Below are 19,525 nucleotides of genomic sequence, written 5' to 3' on the forward strand. Positions count from 1 at the left end.
CATATATACTAATGACACCTGCTGTAATTCTGACTTTATACTGTTAGTTTTACCCTACCCAGTGCCTGTTTACCCTACCCTGTGCCTGTTTGCTTTCTCTTCCCCTCCTTATTGTTTTATTATGGTTTTATTAGAATGTAAGCCTATGCGGCAGGGTCTTGCTATTTACTGTTTTACTCTGTACAGCACCATGTACATTGATGGTGCTATATAAATAAATAATAATAATACTATGCAACTGTTAAAGATACAGGAGCCCTGTCCTCCTTTTTAAAATTATCTCCTAATTAATAGGGATAAATGCCAAGTTCTACATTTAGGAAATAGAAACCAAATGCACAGTTACAAGATGGGAGATACTTGGCTCAGTATAGCTTCCAAATCACGTGAGGTACTGGTTCCTCTCTATTCGGCCCTGGTCAGGCCTCATCTAGAGTATTGCATCCAATTCTGGGCTCCACAATTCAAGAAGGACGCAGACAAGCTGGAGCGTGTTCAGAGGAGGGCAACCAGGATGATCAGGGGTCTGGAAACAAAGCCCTATGAAGAGAGACTGAAAGAACTGGGCATGTTTAGCCTGGAGAAGAGAAGATTGAGGGGAGACATGATAGCACTCTTCAAATACTTAAAAGGTTGTCACACAGAGGAGGGCCAGGATCTCTTCTCGATACTCCCAGAGTGCAGGACACGGAATAACAGGCTCAAGTTAAAGGAAGCCAGATTCCAACTAGACATCAGGAAAAACTTCCTGACTGTTAGAGCAGTACGACAATGGAATCTGTTATCTAAGGAGGTTGTGGGCTCTCCCACACTAGAGGCCTTCAAGAGGCAGCTGGACAACCATCTGTCAGGTATGCTTTGAGGTGGATTCCTGCATTGAGCAGGGGTTTGGACTCGATGGCCTTGTAGGCCCCTTCCAGCTCTGCTTTTCTATGATTCTATAATTCTATGATTCTATGAAAATGCATGCAAGACAAAATAGAAGGCCCAGGTGAAGAACTACTGCACTGAGTCACAGTTTAATTTGATTCAAACCTATATTTGATATCCATGGAAGCATACCTACAGATCCTTTGCCAAGGAGTGGGATTCATTGCAGACATGGAATCCCTTTCAGCAAAGACAAGGGCAAAAGTGTTGTTGGTGTTATGTGGAGAATTAATCATTTTGATAACTTTCCTCCAGAAGAGGGTTGAGGATGTTTAGGATAATTATAAATGAGTAAACTTAAAAAATGTTTTAGCTGCTTGACTTCTGAGGATTTGGCAACAGGAAATAAAGCAAACTCACCTAAGTCAAGGAGAAGAAAAGTACTGGGAGCATGAAGGGATTGTTATCTTCAGGTAACCAAGGACATACCTTAGTTTGGGACAATGTTGAAGAGGCAGACACTATCTTTTGTCTTGCTAATATTGATGGTATGACTGGTGGTAATTTTTCTAGGATGGAAAACATGTATTGGTGATGGGAAAATACCTTCGTAAATGTGTAAAAAAATGGCTAACCAATAGCTAATTAAACGCCTTGTATGCTTTTAATTTTTATTCTTTTTTGTTAACCTATTCCTGAGAAAAGTTGTAAGTTGTTTAGAACTAGTCCAAAGAACAGACTCTCATTGAGATGGGATGGTGTTATGAGTTTGCCTCTGTCCAATTACTATGAATTGGATTCTATTGCTTCGTTTTGCTTGGGAGCGATACCTGCTTAAAACCCAGAATTTCACAAAAGAATGTCAATATTTTATACTGGCTGTGGTTGGCTCCCAAGTGGTCAATTCACCTGCAGGGCTAAGGCCTGAATGGAATATTTGCTAAATTTTATGTGAGAAATGGCAAATTGGCGGTTCTTGAATTTGTGATCAGAGAGAGATGCAAGTTGGCTGTAAGTGAAGGTTCTCTCTTTCTCTCTGATTCCGATGTGGTGTGGCAGATCTGCTGACTTGCAGGATTACGCATTTGCTTCTAAGTGTATATTTATAATATGGCAAATATTACAAAGACTTGGAATGGAGGAAAGAAAAGAAACAACAGCATCTTGAATACACAAATCAGGAAGGAGAGGACATCTCCAATGCCACAATATACCAGTAGCCTTTCTTGTATGCCCTACATGTTTTGGAGTAAAAACATAGTGGCAAAAACATTTGTATCTCAGATTTCCTGACCTCCAGTAGTATAGGTGCCATCTATGTCATCCAGTGCTCAAGTAACAAAACCTATGTGGGTAAAACATCAAGGTCTCTAAAAGTGGGGATAGGGGAACACCTGTGCAACTTGCAGCATTAGAGAATGGAAGCCCCTCTATTTAAACACTTAAAAACACCACAGCTTAAATATAATGATACTCTTTTCTGTGCCTTGGAAATTTACACATTAATGAAAGATTATTCAATAGAAGGGAGATCTTTTGGATTCATTCTATGAAACATTTGCCCCATGTAGGCCTGAATGAAGTTTTTTCCCCTCTCTCTCTCTTTTCAAGTTGGATTTGTCTTTCGTTTCAGATGTTCACGATTTTGACAGCTTTACCATCTTTGCCTGACGAGACCACATCATGCCAGTCCTTTCCAGCTTCATTGGCTGCCAGTCCAGGTCCGAGCCTGATTCAAAGTGCTGGTATTAACATTTAAAGCCCTAAATGGCTTGGGGCCAGGCTATCTGAAGGAACGCCTCCTCCCGTATGTATGTGCCCGGACCATAAGGTCATCCTCAGGGGTCCTTATCCGTGAGCCCCTGCCAAAGGAAGTGAGGCAGGTGGCTACCAGCAGGGCTCCTTCTCTACTGTGCACCCCGGCTGTGGAATGAGCTCCCTAAAGAGGTTCGCTTGGCACCTACATTATATGCTTTTAGATGCCAGGTGAAGACCTTTTTATTCTTCCAGCATTTTAACAGTCTATAAATAAATGTTTTAAATTTGTAATTTTGCATTGCTGCTGTTTTTATCTGGTTGAGCTTTTATACTGTATTTTATAGTATGGTTTTATACTGTTGTTTTATACTTTGAATGTTTTTAATTTTTGTGAACTGCCCAGAAAGCTCTGGCTATTGGGCGGTATAGAAATGTAATAAATAAATAAATAAATAAATAATTTAAGGTTCCTGTAGTTTTTATATCACCAATTGCTTGGGACCACAGCCTGGCCTGGTTGAATAGTTTTCAATAGTTTCAGATCTGTCTTTTTCCCTTTTTTACTTTTTATCCGCAAGGTAATTGAGAGATGGCTATTTAATTCCCACCCCCCTCCCTGTATACAACACAGACTTTTGTTAGGTACCCGAGAAGTTCAGTAATGATTTTTTTTCATATTTTTATTTGTCTACTGTTATACAGGTTGGTAAATATCTACTACTTAATTTTGCATCTTAGCTCTTTTCAGTTTACCATGTTTGAGCGTTTGCAGGACCTTAGCTTTTGATGACTACTGGCACCTGTTTCATAGCTGAAACAGATAGCTGAAACAGATTTTAGTAGACTACACATTTGCTGCTATTTATAAATAGAGTTTCCAGGAACTGAGGCATTCAGGACAGATACCTTTCACAAGAGAAAGCAAGCTAACAAGATGCAAATCTTTAGAATTCACATATTTCCTTTTGAGATTAGTATTTTTTAGTATTGTTATCTGAGAAGTAATTTATGGGGTTGGATAATATCCTACATTGTTTCCTATATATGTTTTTTTTAACACATAAAATCTGAACAATATAAAAAGTTTGAGTTCTCTATGACTCATACCAATTCAGATGATGTGGGGCTTTTCAGTGGTGACTATTTGGAGGAAGTTTCTTATAAAGGAACTTCTGTTGCCTACCATAGAATAGTCCTATGGTGTGGTTTTGTGGCATCAGCAATCAGGCTAACACTGAATTTTTGGGCCTGTGCCATTGACACACTTCCACTGGGCTTGTATTAAGTAACTTGTTGTTTGTTTGTTTGTTTTTTCATGTTAGATGGTTGCAGTTGTTTAATACCTGAATTTTCCAGTGTTCTGTTTTTCAAATTGTGTTTTGCATTGCAAAGCAAGATCTCTTTGGATTTTGGCACTCATTTTTGTATCTTGTTTTAATGGCTTTTAAATTTCCCACGAGTGTATGCTTTTTATAGTGTTGTCCTTTGTACTTTTCGTACAAACGACATTTTATTATGAAACGTGTAGAGCATACAATAAAGGCGACAGGTATTTTCCAGCCCTGGAGACATCCTCTCCTTCCTGGTTTAAATATTACAGATCACCATAAGCCTCCAGGGCTCTCTCTTGCCAAGGGAACCAAACCCTGTAGTGCTGCCCCAGAATTTTGGCCACATGAGGAAGTGGAGACTGCCTAACAAGTGGAAGCAAAAATCAGAGCAAGGGTTGATGATTTAAAGTCTGTTGAAAGAAATGCGGGAACCATCTGGACAAATTAACCATTTAATTTGATAATTGAGCACAAGTTGGAAATTAGTGGGAATTATAAATGCTTAACTTTGGATGGCTTATGTCCTGTGTTTGTAGACTGCAACTATGAGAAAATAGTTTCAGTTTATTTTTTATCAGAATTTACCAAATTCGCACCTACGGGAAACTGGACAAAGTGTGTCCAATTCTGAGCTTGCAATGCAATTTCAGGAACAAAAAATGCTTTTGAAAATGCCTACATTTTAAGAATGTGCATGAAAAATGCACACAAGCATGATTTAATCAATGGGAGAAAATGTGTACATTTCAAAAAATATGCACAACTGATGCATATGTTTGGAATTGAACTCCATGAAATAGTTCAATAAGAAAATGCTTAATTATTTGATAGTAAAATAAAATCATGGTATTAAAAATTTATAACGTTGGGATTCTAATACTATAATACCAGCACTCTTTTGGATTTTTGTAGGTTTACTTATTTATCTGTTACTTTTATATAGTGCTTTTCTTCATGAGGCAGGCAGAAGGTTGAGCTGAATCTACTAGTAGATATCTGGGTAGTTTGCAGTAGATCAATAAGGATTTCTGATTCCCAATTGTTTAAGAATAGGAGCAACAAAATGCCCCCCTCCCTAAATTATACAGCTAAAATGAAGAAACCTTGGGATAACCAGGAGTGAGCTTTTGAGTAGAAGAACTTTGAGCTCCATTCAGTTTTAGTACACAAATTCCTGGGCTCTAAATTCTTTAATTCTATGTTTTTTGCACAAGGTTCCAGCCAGTGGATCTTGGAGGTCTTGTGGCCGGGGGTGGGGGGGGGAGAGAAGACGTACAAGGTTGAACTCTGCCCCGTCCAAGAACATTTTTTGATGTTATCCTGCTTGTGCCAGGTTGCTTCCAGATGAGACTTTTACAGCAACAGCACCCCAGTTCTTTCATGGAATTTTATAGGATGTCCAGACGTTGTCTTCCACTTGTAACCCTCTTGTGTTTTGCCACTACTTCTTCCATCTCTTTCTTTTCCATGGAAAATCCGTTATGAAGAAAGAGACACAATTGCTGCACAGTGCCTTCTGGTTGGTAGTGCTAGGAGCCCTCCGTCTGGAAGTGTCCCTACAGTTAAAGGAATGGAACAAAGAAAACTCACTAGCTTCCTCACTGGGAGTGATGGGCTGGGAGGCTGCAAGCCCATCATAGTGTCTTGCTGGCTTCTGTCTCCTGGGTGCAGTGACCACATTCCTCTTTGGGGCACTGCTAGCCCCCACTGGGCTTCACCAGCCACTCCCCACCCCATTCCCTGCCTCACTTCTGGGTTAGCTCAGAATCTAGCAATGCCCATGGATCTTTTCCAGGTGCCACAGTCCTCATCCCAGCCTGGAGGTAGGTAGCTGTTGCAGCAATGACAAGCTGGAGAGCAAGCAGATGATCCCTTAAGTTACAGCTACCCCACCCCCCAACACACACACACACACACAAGTGGTGCAAAGAGCCCCTTATTTATCAAGACATTTTCATCCTGCCAAAAGAAAAATGGCATTAGCGTGGCATGGACATAGACTAGTCCTAGGACTGATCTTAAGAAATATGTGAAATTGAAGGGCCAGATGGGGTCAAGAAGGAGGAGCCATTCTTCCTGTGTTGCAACTAGTGTGGGGTTGCAACAATTGGTAATCAGAGCATCGGAGCTTGTCAAGGCTATGTTACAGAGGAGGGCATGGGGAACCTGGGGCCCTCCAAATGATTTTTGGACTACAAGTCCCATCATCCTTAACTATTGGCCATGCTGCCTGAGGCTGATGGAAGTTGAAGTTCAAGAGCATGTGGGGGATCACAGGTTCTCTACCCTTGCTGTAGAGCTTCCTGCTCTATCACCATTGTTTTAGAATAATTCTTTATATTTATCTAGTTGAATGGAAGCACTCATAGTACGTGAAGTGGGGGTTCTCAGTTCAGTCAACTATATTTAGACAGAGGGAGAGGCAGAGATAACATTTGTTTTAATACAAAATTTTATTGTTAAATTATGTAATAGATTTAATAAGATTACTTTATTGTATGCACAGTCTGTCCTTATTTTAACCTTTGTGCAGTGCTTGGCAATATAAATGAGTGTACTATAAACAAACAACAACAATAATGTTGTGATTGCAATATAGAGGTAGCCAATGTGTATATGAAATTCTTCCAAGAAAAATGTTTTGCAGAAATGCTTGTGTCAGCTTATCTACAAATTACTTTCTCCAGACAAATTACACAGCAAGAGAGAGCTGAAAGAAAAATCCATACCTAAGCATGAACAGCTATGAACAATAACATTTGTTCAAACATTTGATTCTTGCTTAGTATAGCTGACAATGAATGTGGTGCTTTCTACAGACAAAGTAAGATACTATTCCAAAAGAACAAGCTCAGTTTAAATTTCAGTAACTTACAGTATTTGTCAGCTTCCATCTCGTTTTCACAGTGAAATTAATTTCAAATTTAAGGGAGTTACATCAATTAAATTTGGAGGCAAAAAAGGAAATGTCCCCAGCTTGGGAAATTTAAAGTTTGGATATCCTCTAAACAAATCTACAGATTTGTACTGCAGCTGGTTGAAAGAAGGTCTACATTTCCTGATGCATTTCATGAAAACATTTGATGCAACAACTTTACTGAATCTGAACAGAACTAAGTCTGGTCCGTGCAGAGATGGAAAACCAGTTGGAAACCCTTGAGTTCCATGAAAGAAAGATGGGATATAAATAAATATACATACCAGATGAATACACAAGTATATGGGCCAGTTCAGACAAATGTACCAGCTCTATATGATGAGGCAAGGTTCACAATTATCCACACATTGCAAGTAGCTGTCTTCTTTTTAGGATCTCTGGCCACCCATGCATGTGTACCTTGTTTGCCTAGTGCCCATGCATGAAAGATCAAAGGCATGTTGGCCCAAATCATGCAGTCAATTGCCTGATTTGATGTGCACATTCTCTGAGCGTTCCCAAGCCAAGGTGCAGCCACTAAAAAGACACTGTCTCAGATTCTTACCACATGTGATTCAGAAATTGCCAGGACTGGAAAAGGTCCTCTCCAGAAGATCTCCATACTTGGGCAGGCTATCATTCAGGATAGCTCTGCTGCCTTCAGGTGACCCTTCTATCAGGAAGTGGGAGATCAACCCAGAGATCCCTTTAGTAATAAATCATTCATGTTCCTCTTAATCCTCCCAGCTTTGGGAACATGAGATATGTTTTTTGAATGCAGGAGAGGTGTTTTTGTTTTTTTAATGGAGCTTCTCTAATGGAGCAAATAGCAATTTTAGGGATGTGGCATTGCTCAGGAAATCTGCAGAAAGGAAATAGTTAAAGCCCCTTCCCTATTTCCATAATCTTTACTCAAAACAAAGGCAGAGACTCCAATACAGAGCACAACTGTAGCCTGGGGTGTAGAGAGCTATAACCCTTTGGCCCCCACTGTGATCCCAGTTGGGGTCTGACAACACCTGCAATTTACATTGGCAGAAAATTATCCATTTGTTTCAGTTTATTTGCTTAAACAATCAGAAGATGCCAAGTGCATAGATTGAGGGCAATTTCCTCAGCCGAGGGAAATTTTGCAAGAAGAGGGAGGTGTGCTTGTGCTTGCTAATGAAAGTGGGTGGAAGTGGGTTTCAACACAGTGCCTTAGAACATCCTTCTCCAACCTGCCACCCTTGAGACATATTGGACTCCCATCATCCTATTGCCATGGTAGCTGGGAATTATGGAGCTGCGGTGGAGTTGCAACACGTTGGAGTGGAACCAGGGCCATAGCTAGACCTAAGGTTTATCCCAGGATTGTCCTGGGGTCAAACCTGTTCATCTAAGTGCCACACACGGCATCCAGCGCTCAGGCAGGGATGAACCTGGGATGATCCTGGGATAAACCTTAGGTCTAGCTAAGGCCCAGGTTGGAGAAGGCTGCCGTAGAATGCTTCACAGTGCTGCTAAGTTGCGAATCAGGCCCCGGGAATTTATGGTGCAGATAAGTGTTATTTTTCAGGCTTCAAAAGTGACAAATGAGAATATTAAGCATGAACATTTATGAAATGTAAATCACTACAGAACACACAGGAGCACTTTGTGCACCAAGCAGTTTGCACAGCATCCATGTTTGAACAAGGTATTCAAACAACTGTGAGAAATGGACCAGGAATAAGCCTATCAGATGGACATACAGAACAAACAAATAGGTCTTCTGTGTTTTGTACCAGCTGTTAATCTTGATGTGTTCTAATACACATGCATGCACGCGCACACACGCACACACACTATTACCAACTGTCAAACAGCTCAGGAATGATATTTGGGCTTGATTGTTTGGCATAACACTGCCCTCCATTAGCACTTTAGCGACAGATACATTGGATCGAACCACTAAGCAACAATTCATCCCCAAAGGAGCTTCCATTGCCATATTGTCAGCTGGGTTTTCTAAAACGCATAACTCGACCTATATATATTTCAGCGGACTGGTCGCTCCTTTGTCATAAACCTTTTCTTCTGTACAAAAATAATTCCGTTTTCCTATAGCTCTTGCCAACAGAGTAGAAGTCAGGTGGGAGGTGGATCTTATTGGGTTCTTCTTTCATCCATTGACAGAAGAAAAACCAGTCTCTCCCATTGGCTGTAATGGGAGAGATACAATTAGATACACTCTTGAACATGTCTAGATGATTTTCTGGGTCGAGGACGTGCTTGGAAATGGGAGGGCTTAGGATCACTTGGGTCCTTGTTCATGCCCTGCCTGCCACTAGCATCCCCTCAGAGTCTGCTCCCTCTATGAGGTCAGAGTCACCAACTTTATACAACAGGGGTGGGGAACGTCTTTCAGCATGAGGACTGTTCTTAACCTTTGTAAACCGCCCAGAGAGCTTCGGCTATGGGGCAGTATATAAATGTAATAAATAAATGTAACTTTGGAGAAGCTCTTGGGACGCATTCCAGGGGTAGGCAGGACTGAAGGCAAAAGAGGTGAGATCAAAGCCACAAAATATGCCAGCATATTTTAGTTTACAGCTCTTGCTGCCAGTAACCAAGAGCTCCATCACACCTACCTTTTTTCCCCTGCTTTGAGTCCACGGTTTCTGCCACAACACAGGCTCTGAACAACAGACCTGGCCGCAGCTACTCCCTGCTCAAGCCAAGCACCACTGCTTGATACGCCTGAGGCAAGGGATAAAACCCACCTTCCTCCAAACTATGTGGAGAAAGGGGTTAAAATGGAGAAGGATTTTAATATATATAAAATAAAACACTGTGAGTTATATGTGCTTAGGTGAATGATTGTCAGAGTGGGTGTTAAATAAGTAAACTTTAGATGATAAATGCCAAACAGACACGTGGGATTTTTGTGGTAGTTAAAAACAAAATAATTAAAATTTATTTTCAAAAGTACACAAGCTTTGTTTCAAATAAACCATTTAAAAACCTTTTTGAAACCTGTCATACAATCCTTTCACTCATTCACATACGCGCTTTCCTTTTTCTCACACAATAAATCTTAAACTTTTGATTAATTATTGATTAATATACATCAACTACGTCCACACCACACTCTAAAGACACTACTCTTTACACTGACCCTCAAATTTCCCAGAATTTAAGTACCCTAAATACAGAGAGCACTAAAGACTCTAAGAGTACCTAAAAAGTCCCTCACAATCCCCTCAGTCATTCCCTTATATATCACTCCTACCCCCCTCCTCAGACATTCTAACTCCGCCCACTCAGGCCAACATTCTAAAAACCACAGACTTACAAACTGCAGACATACATTTGGGAACTGACTTGTGGGGTGTAACACCACAGTTTCCCCCTCTATTTCCTTAGCAAGTCTAGTGCTGGGCATTTTCACGTCTGTGTGTTGTAGCACTATTTCAGCTCATGTATCTTTTCACCTGTATCACTACTGTAGTGTAGGTAAAATCTCCTGCCACGCCCCCTATGTTCTCCTTCCCCCTGTGGTTAATTTTTTATATTTTTTATACATTTTTATTTCTATGCAAATAGTATGGCAGCCTGAAACTGCACAATTACAGTAAAACAACACACTATGCTTTCACCTAAGATCATATTAAACAATATAAGTGAAGACAAAGTATTACAATTAGTTTTTGGAGAAGTTTGTTGGCATGGCAATGGGAAGCTGAAATTGTTCTGGTCAGGAAACCTAGACATGCCTACTCAGGAGTAAGAACCATAGAACTGAATGGGACCAAATCCGGGCATGGACGGCGGCGGCCTTGCTCACCTTTTCTGCGCAGTGTTCAGGTGCCCTCACTCACTCCCCCTTCATGGTTGAGCAGTTGAGCTGAAAAACGCCCCACCCCTCTTTTGTCAGTCAGACTGCCCTTCGACACACATGCCCCCAAGACAAAAGAAAGAGGAAAGAAATGGTGGTTCAACTGTTTAATGAGGATGGCAAATTGATAACAGATGACAAAGAAAAGGCTGCTCAATTCCTACTTTGGCTCAGTCTTCTCCCAAAAGTAGGTTTGTGACCCCCCTGGAAAAAGTGAAGCAGAAGTTGAGGGGGGAGGATTGCAGTTTGAGATTGATAAACAAATGGTCAAGGAACACCTAATTTTTTCGAATGAGTTCAAATCTCCAGGGCCCGATGAACTGCATCCTAGAGTAATGAAGGAGCTAGTGGAAGAACTCTCAGAACCTCTTTGTGAAATCATGGAAGACGGGTGAGGTGCCGGACAACTGAAGGAGGGCTAACGATGTCCCTATCTTCAAAAAGGGCAAAAAGGAGGAACCTGGGAACTACAGACCAGTCAGTCTGACATCCATCCCTGGGAAAATTCTGGAGCAGATTATAAAGAAGTCAATCTGTAAGCACCTTGAAAACAATGCAGTGATTACTAGAAGCCAGCATGGATTTGTCAGGAACAAATCCTGTCAGACTAATTTGATCTCATTTTTTGAATGGGTAACCTCCCTTGTGGACTGTGGGAATGCTGTGGACGTAATATATCTTGACTTCAGAAAAGCTTTTGACAAAGTGTCCCATGATATTCTGATTAACGAACTAGCTAAAAGTGGGCTAGATGGAACAACTATTCAGTGGATTCACAGTTGGCTACAGAATCGGACTCAAAGAGTGCTTATCAACGGTACATTCTCAAACTGGGGGGAGGTAACAAGTGGGGTACTGCAGGGCTCAGTCCTGGGCCCAGTGCTCTTCAACATTTTTATTAATGATTTGGACGAGGAGGTGCAGGGAACGCTTATCAAATTTGCAGATGACACCAAATTGGATGGGGTAGCTAATACCCTGGGAGACAGAAATAAACTCTGTACAGCACCATGTACACTGATGGTGCTATATAAATAAAAATAATAATAATTCAAAGTGATCTTGATAGTCTGGAGTGCTGGGCTGAAAACAACGGAATGAAATTTAATAGGGATACGTGCCAAGTTCTACATCTAGGATGTGCACAGTTACAAGATGTAACTGTGCAAATGCACAGTTACAAGATGGGGGATACTTGGCTCAGCAATACTACAAACGAGAAGGATCTTGAAGTTGTTGTAGATCACAAGCTGAATATGAGCCAACAGTGCAATATGGCTGCAAGAAAGGCAAATGCTACTTTGGGCTGCATTAATAGAAGTATAGCTTCCAAATCACGTGAGGTACTGGTTCCTCTCTATTCGGCCGTGGTTAGGCCTCATCTAGAGCATTGCTTCCAGTTCTGGGCTCCACACTTCAAGAAGGACGCAGACAAGCTGGAGCGTGTTCAGAGGAAGGCAACCAGGATGATCAGGGGTCTGGAAACAAAGCCCTATGAAGAGAGACTGAAACAACTGGGCATGTTTAGCCTGGAGAAGAGAAGATTGAGGGGAGACATGATAGCACTCTTCAAATACTTGAAAGGTTGTCACATAGAGGAGGGCCAGGATCTCTTCTTAATCATTCCAGAGTGCAGGACACGGAATAACAGGCTCAAGTTACAGGAAGTCAAATTCCGGCTGGACATCAGGAAAAACTTCCTGACTGTTAGAGCAGTACGACAATGGAACCAGTTACCTAGAGAGGTTGTGGGCTCTCCCACACTAGAGGCATTCAAGAGGCAGCTGGACAAGCATCTGTCAGGGATGCTTTAGGGTAGATTCCTGCAGTGAGCAGGGGGTTGGACTCGATTGCCTTTTAGGCCCCTTCCAACTCTACTATTATATGATTCTATAAGAAAAAATGGGATGATCCAATATAGCGCAAGGACAGCAATACACGGGACAGAGGAGCAGCTTTATTGAGCACAGTGGGCAGGGGGAATGGACTTTCCCTGCTCCAAAAATAAGACGGAAAAGGGAGAGGAAGAGGCAAGATGAGTGCAGGACAGGAACGACATCATGTGAGTAGCATGCTGCAAAAACACATACCAGGTATGGTGAGAGTGTGAGAAATCGCTGGTGTGATGGAGCTCCAAGTCTTAGGAAAGGTATTTCAACCTTTTAGACTGAGTAAAAAAAAACTGCACAAAAGCTAGGAAGCCACTTGGATCAGTGGTTGGAGGGAAAGGAGATGGGGCAGGAAGAAGGAGGTAGAATCAGGGGAAGGGGGTGGCTTCTGTGGAGGGCTGCATTGAGACCACAGGCTGGCCATACTGGGACCTCCAGAGGGCCAGATTTGGCCCCAGGCCTGAGGTTCTCCACCCCTGTTGAAAGCCACCATAGAAAACTGCATGGTAGCATGGAGAAGTCCAAAAGAAGGCTATGACATTTAAAAACAAACCTCAATATTGTAAGTCTGTTTTCAGCTCCAGAGGGCTTTTTCTTGAACAATCCTATGGCTTCTGGGATACTAACCAGAGTCAGTATTTTGATAACTCCCGTATGAGCACAAGTTCTGGCCTCCTTGCATTGGCTGTCTGTATGCTTCTGAGCCTGATTCAGTGTGCTGGTGGCTTGGGACCGCAACACCTGATGGAAAGCATCGGGGTGAGGTGGTGCTCAAAGTGCCTCCTCCCAGAGAGACTCGGAGGATGGCGACAAGGGAGAGGGCCTTTTCAGTGTGGCCCCCTGACCTTTTCAGCGTCAGGTTAAGACTGTCCTCTACTCCCAGGCATTTAACAGTTTATGATGGGGCACTTATGCCAGCCAACTTAAACAGGTTCTAGCATTCTATGGAAACTGTTTTTAGTTGTCTAAATTGTTTTACACTTTGTATATTTGTATTTTTATGCTGTATTTTATCTTATGAACTCTTTTAAACAGCCCAGAGGGTTTCAGCTATTGGGCAGTATTGAAATGAAATAAATAAATAGGAGCCATTAAATTATGTATTTACTATTATGCCTAACCAAAATATCCCCTGGTCACTCCTCCCAAGAATCTTTGCAGCAATGGATTCTGCAAAAGATATGAGGGAACAACACATTGCAAAAACAAAATCCTCATAAAAATGATGAAATCAAAATGTTCTGTGAGCTGATCCAGAAGGATAGAAGAACACATCAGGAGGGAATTACTGATTAAACTAAATTCCAAATTGCTTCCACAGGAAGTTTGCTTATATGAGAAGAAGGAAATTCATCCAAGATTATGCACATTAGAAGGGCTAACTGAACCTTCTATAACGTACCAACGGCATCTGCAATAATCTTAATCCTTCTTGAAAGACATTTAAGGATCATCATAAACAACTCAGAGAATATGACTGTTAAGTGTGCCTAGAGAAGCAAATAGGACACAAGACGACAGAGAGAAAGGATTATGCCAGCTCTACATAAATTATTGGACATTGTCAGAGTATGATTCAAAAGAGGATTAGTGCACATGAATGGGAACAACATCTTGCAGTTACACAGGCTAAGGTAATACATTATGAATGATATCAGGTCTCAAAAGTAAGGACTTGAGTGGCAATAATCAGCCAGACTCAGGAAAAAATTAACAGGCGTTGGTCAGTAGATCATAGCAAATGATCCTCTTAGATTATGGCTCAGAATATTGCCACATTGTTGGACTTTGCAAAAACTGGATTGGGTTGAAATGGTGCCTTTACTTAAAAAAACAAAACTGTCTAGCACTACGGCATGGAGTCAGTGGGTGAAGTCAGAATTAAGAGTTGGTGGTTTCAGGTTTATATAGTGCTCTCTATAAGCTCCATCACATCTGTTTGTTTGTTACATTTATATACCGCCCCATAGCTGAAGCTCTCTGGGCAGTTTACAAATGCACGGCTCCAATCTTTTCTTCTGTCCTTTTATCCAGAGGCTTAGCCTGGTCCCACCCAGCTCCAGCTGCGGCTCATTAAGGAACTTTCCATCTCCACATGCTATAAAAGGGCAGCGTTCACAGAGCTGAGTTTCTAGCCTGTGGTCGAGGACTTTTCCTTGCAGGCCAGACTTGCTCTCTGCACTTCAATCACCATCATTCCCGAGGGCTGGGTGGATGACTTGCTTCTGGCTCAGAATCTGTACTATCGGAGACTAGAGAAGGTGGAAGAGGATGGCTTCACGGAGCTCTCCTGAGGGGCCTGCATCCTCCTCAGCTGCACGTTCCCTCTCCTGCTGCAACACTACCTTGGGCATGACTTCAGGGAAAGGAGAGTCCACAACCCCAGGTAAGTCAGGTCATTTCTCAGAAGAAGACTCCTCAGGAGGGGCCATGACACCCACTGACACAGAGCCTCCAGCCTCCACAGGGTTTTCACATTGTTTTGATATGTTGTAAGCTGCCTTTAAGATCATGCAGAGTATAAATCTTTCATAGAGCAATCCTATACATGTTTATTCAGAAGTAAGTCCTACTCTGTCTCCATTCCCGATTTAGGATAAATGTCTACACAGAAGTGAACCCCACTGAGTTCAATCATAAACACACTTATTTACTTAACAGGGCTTCTGACATGTGTAGGATTACACTATAAATGGTTTATTTCTACTCCACTTTCCCACAAGATTGCTCAAAGCAATAACATTAATAAATATAACATCTCCATTTAAAACATAACATATTATAAACAATGTCAGGCATAAACAAACAATGACAATCATAAATATCAGTAGCACAGTGTAAAACAGTTTGAACTAGGTTTCCAATTCTAATTTGGAGGCAAATTATGGATTGCTGGAAGCTCAGTTTGCCTGACCAGGAAGTAACAACAAACAATGGTTATTGAGAACCAGGAAGTATGGTTGTCAATTGAAGTGCATGAGGATAGATGGAATTTGTGTGCCAGAAGCACAGCCTTGACAACCAAATGGAAATAAGTATAATTTAAATAGAAATATAAGACATCTCAGCATAATAAAGAAGACTGACCAGGTGACCTGTGTGTCTGCTCAGTCTGCTGTCCAGGTGCTAAGTGTTGATGGGCAACTTCAAGGTCTCCATCCTGCTCCCCATTCTTATGGTTCTTTGACTTTAAAGCTAACTTGGAGTGGGCAGCTCATCAAAGAGAGAACACCTTCAAATAGAGGACTATCCTCTTGGCAGCTTGTGGCATTACACCCCACAAGTCCCCAAATGTATGTCTGAAATTTGTAAGTCTGTGGTTTTTAGAATGTTGGACTGAATGGGTGGAGTTAGAATGTCTTGGGAGGGGGAGGAGTGATATATAAGGGAATGACTGAAGGGATTGAGAAAACTTTTTAGGTACTCTTAGAGTCGTTAGTGCTCTCTGTGTGTTAGCTCTTGGTGTTTAGAGTACTTGGGTCTGGAGAGTTTGAGGTTCAGTGTAGAGAGTGGTGTCTTTAGAGTGTGGTGTGCACATAGTTGATGTATATTAAACAATACTGATAATAAAGAAAGCTCAAGAGTGATTGTGTGAGAGAAAGGAATGTGCGTATGTGAATGGGTGAAAGGATTGGATGAAAGGTTTCAAAAAGGGTTTTAAATGGTTTATTTGAAACAAAGCTTGTGAACTTTCAAAATAAATTTTAATTATTTTGTTTTAACTACCACGAAAATACCACGTGTCTGTTTGACATTTATCATCTGAAGTTTATACATTTAGCACCGACTCTGACAATAATTCACCTCAGCACATATAATTCACAGCACATTATTTTATTATTGAAATCCTTCTCCATTTAACTCCTTTCTCCACATAGTTTGGAGGAAGGTGGTTTTATCCCTTGCCTCAGGCGTATCAAGCGGTGGTGCTTGGCTTGAGCATGGAGTAGCTGCGGCCAGGTCTGTTGTTCAGAGCCTGTGTCGTGGCACAGCTCTCCAAAATAGAGTAGAACACCTAGCCACCCTACATGCTCAAACCATGAATGGCCATGATGTCTGAACCAGACCAATGTCAGAAATGCACAATGGTGCAAGCTCCTTCTGAGGGGGAGTCTACACCAGCCATTTATTGCAGGATTGTAACACAGTCATCATTAATGGGGCACATGAAGTTCACCTCCTTCCATGGTGATCTCGGCTCCCAGAATATCCCTGACTGCTTTTGTCGTGGTTTTTCTATCTCTCTCACTTCCATTCCAAAGAACGTTTGTGGTGTGCCCCCCCCCTTTGCAAGGTCATTGCTGTTCACCGCAAGTTCAGCGAACAGCCAATCAGCTGTGAGGGGCATGTGCATGGTTATTGGCGTGTTTTACTGCCGAGTATGCTCATTTTGTTTTTTTAATACAAACATATTTCTGCGCAGGAGCGCATATTCAATAGAGTTCATATTATTATTATTATTATTTATTTATATAGCACCATAAAAAAAACCTTGCCCCTTACCCATCTCCCTAGCCCCGCCCACTTCTACCGTATACATACACAACCGCTGTAACAGGGCACATCATGTGCTCCCGCAACAGCACTCCTGTCATTCAGAAGCAGCCCTCTTCCATTGCAAAAGGGCTGCAGGTGTAGATTAGGCCTGAGACACCCAGCAATCTCATACATGTTTTCTCCTGCATGTTTGTGTAACTAGGAAAGAGTGACAGACCAAACCTTTATAGCACATGCAGAAAGAATGCACATAGCGTGTGCATATACAGGGCCGGTGCTACCATTAGGCCAACTAGGCATTCGCCTAGGGCACAGACCTCAGAGGGGTGCAGTGCTGACCTTTAAGGGTCCTTTGGCCCACGGGGACCTGCTCGGCAAGTCCTTGGCAGGAGGGGAACCTCCACTGGAGCTGGAAGTGGCACGCCGTGGGCTAGCTGGACAAGCAAAGGTACTGCATTAGCACTCCCAAGCACCACTTCCCCGCGTGGCTTAATACGCGCCACTCTTGCCAAGGCGTCCTCCAAACTTCTGCCTCTCAACCGCCTCTTTTTCCCTCTTCTCCCCACATTGGATTCTAGGGAAGGACCCTGTGGACCTTTAAGGACAATTTGGGTGGGTGGGTGGGTGTGTGCAAGTAGCTTGCCTTGCCTAGGGCACATAATAGTCTGGCACCGGCCCTGTGCATATATAACAACTTACAAATGGATTTCACATTCATTTCTACATGGGAGCGTAGGAGTGCTTAGGAGTGGCCTTGAGAATGAAATTTGTGTATTTCACACAGTTAACCAACTGTGTTAATGGCATGCAAAAATCCTTGTTTCTTTTTTTAAATACAACAAAGGCTCCATGAAGCCTTCATTTTAAGCTCTAACAAAACACAGAATAGATGAAGATGCATGTTATTGAGTTCTGGTTTGGGTATATATTGAACTTCTTAGTTTTATCTACCTTTGGCCATAACATTTTTCAGCTCCTTTCTGAATATTATTGAGTGAGGCTTTCACACACCCAGGGATTGTGATATAAGACATATGCCTATTTCTAGCCAACTGAACAGCAAAACAGCAATATTTATTTTAAGAGCATGATTACACTAAGAGGAACAAAATTAAACTGCAGTACATGATTAAAATTGCAGTAAGTCATTAAAAGGCTTTTGGGGTTACTTTTTTCCCCTTTACATTTAGGCTGCAATCATATACCAAAATACCTGAGAGTAAGCTACATTGAACTCAATGGGTCTTTATTCTGCATAGACATGTACAGGATTGTACTGTTGAATATAGAATTCTATAACTCAATCGCAACATACACAAAGATGCAAGCACATAAATACCGGAAACATCAACTGGTACAAAACAGGGCAGCACACTTACTAACAGGGACTGGCCGACGAGACCACATTACGCCAATCCTTTTCCAGCTTCATTGGCTGCCAGTCCAGGCCCGGGCCTGATTCAAAGTGCTGGTATTAACATTTAAAGCCCTAAACGGCTTGGGGCCAGGTTATCTGAAGGAATGCCTCCTCCCATATGTACCTGCCCGGACCCTAAGGTCATCCTCAGGGGTCCTTCTCCGCGAGCCCCTGCCAAAGGAAGTGAGGCAGGTGGCTACCAGGAGGAGGGCCTTCTCTGCTGTGGCACCCCGGCTGTGGAATGAGCTCCCTAAGGAGGTTCGCTTGGCACCTACATTATATGCTTTTAGATGCCAAGTGAAGACCTTTTTATTCTCCCAGCATTTTAACAGTCTATAAATACATTTTAACATGGTGTTTTAAATTTGTAATTTTGCATTGCTGCTGTTTTTATCTGGTTGAGCTTTTATATTGTATTTTATATTATAATTTTATACTGTTGTTTTATACTTTGAATGTTTTTAATTTTTGTGAACCGCCCAGAGAGCTCCGGCTATTGGGCGGTATAGAAATGTAATAAATAAATAAATAAATAAATAAATAAACAAACAAACTAAGGACACAATCTTTTTAGACAGAAAAGTCCTAAACTCCCAGCATTCCCCAGCTATGCCTTTTTTTCTTAATTAAATCATGCTGCATTGTGACTGTAAACAAAAGGCAAGTGTAAGTCTCTGTTGATGAGACAAAGTTATTTTAAATAACTCAGTTTTATTACCCCTGAAATGACACCATGCTATGTAAACTAGACCCAAAAGTAGGACCCTGCATACACAGTTCCCATCCAAAAACAGTGTTGTGTATTTGGAGCCCTTTAAACAATGTCTTCCATTTTTCCTCTTGCAAGGAACCCAAAGCAGTTTACATGGTCCTCCTGCTCCCTATTTTATCTTCACAACAACCTTGTGTGGTAGGTTAGGCTGAGAGTCAATAACTGGCCAAAAGTCACCCAACACAGTTTCATGGCCAAATGGGGTCTAGAACCTC

This window comes from Elgaria multicarinata, chromosome 5 (assembly GCF_023053635.1).
Source record: "Elgaria multicarinata webbii isolate HBS135686 ecotype San Diego chromosome 5, rElgMul1.1.pri, whole genome shotgun sequence".
In the NCBI taxonomy this organism is placed as follows: Eukaryota; Metazoa; Chordata; class Lepidosauria; order Squamata; family Anguidae; genus Elgaria; species Elgaria multicarinata.